We start from the raw sequence: 946 nt of genomic DNA on the forward strand, positions 1-946 counted from the left end.
AGAAAAGGAAGATTAGAGACCGGGCGATAGTTTTTCAAGTTCTATCAAATTAATTTTTTTTTCAAACGGGGCTTGACATGAGCAATTTTGTAAATGTCTGATACAGCACCCGATTGCAACAAATCATTTACAACACATGTATGTGGTGTTAATATTACACCAATGCATTTTTAGCAAGGAGTATCATGAGGTCCAGATCACAACTTTTAGTTGGAGACGACCTAATGCAGTCACGTAAGTCAGCTTCGGTGATCTTTGGAGAGAAAAAAAAAGCTGTTAATGAATCACTATTAAATCATTAAAATTTTTGTAAGAAATGTTCTCTAAAATCATCAACTAACTTTAAATGGAGACGAACTCTATCGACAACATCATGAATAAATGATGTCATTTCATCATCAGCACCTATAGCGTAGTGAATAAGAGCAAAAAATGACAAAATAAAAGATCTGGATCCATAGGTTCGGGTTCAATCCCCGTGTCGTCAAATTATAACAAATAAATAAATAAAAATAAAGTAAAAATGCACCTAGAATAAATGACTAAGGTTCAGCTCCCTTAGACGTTTAAGAAGTTCGGGAAGGGACCGAAACACTTCTTTATTTCTATATTAAATATCATTATAATATATATTATATATATATATATATATATATATATATATATATATATTATATATTAAATTATGCCTTTTGCGCCACGATATCATAAGAAATCGTCGCCTAGGCATTCCACGAAGGAATATAGATAACTCATCAAACAAGATGTCTGATGTCAACAGGAATCACCCTTGTTGTCCAAGTGAGCAAATTGGGGATTAATAATCTTGCTCAAGGAAAAAAACGAAAGTACCTGAAGCGGGGCTCTAACCCGGGTCATCCGGATCACAGTGCAATGCCTTAACCAATCGGCCATGTATATATGATATTATATATATATATAGGGG

At 33.5% G+C, this 946-nt stretch overlaps 1 protein-coding gene across 1 annotated transcript in view; it reads left to right on the plus strand.

Moving 5' to 3' along the window:
• Positions 1–221: 221 nt before the first annotated feature.
• Positions 222–946, plus strand: part of LOC144956852 (uncharacterized) — a 15,504-nt gene continuing 14,779 nt past the window's right edge. The window contains exon 1 of the mRNA XM_078887630.1: positions 222–234. The gene's annotated coding sequence lies outside the window, so the exon portion shown is untranslated. The remainder of the gene's footprint in view (positions 235–946) is intronic.

Source organism: Berghia stephanieae, chromosome 11 (assembly GCF_034508935.2).
Source record: "Berghia stephanieae isolate SIO BIC M18660-M18661 chromosome 11, UCSD_Bste_1.3, whole genome shotgun sequence".
NCBI classification, from domain to species: Eukaryota; Metazoa; Mollusca; class Gastropoda; order Nudibranchia; family Aeolidiidae; genus Berghia; species Berghia stephanieae.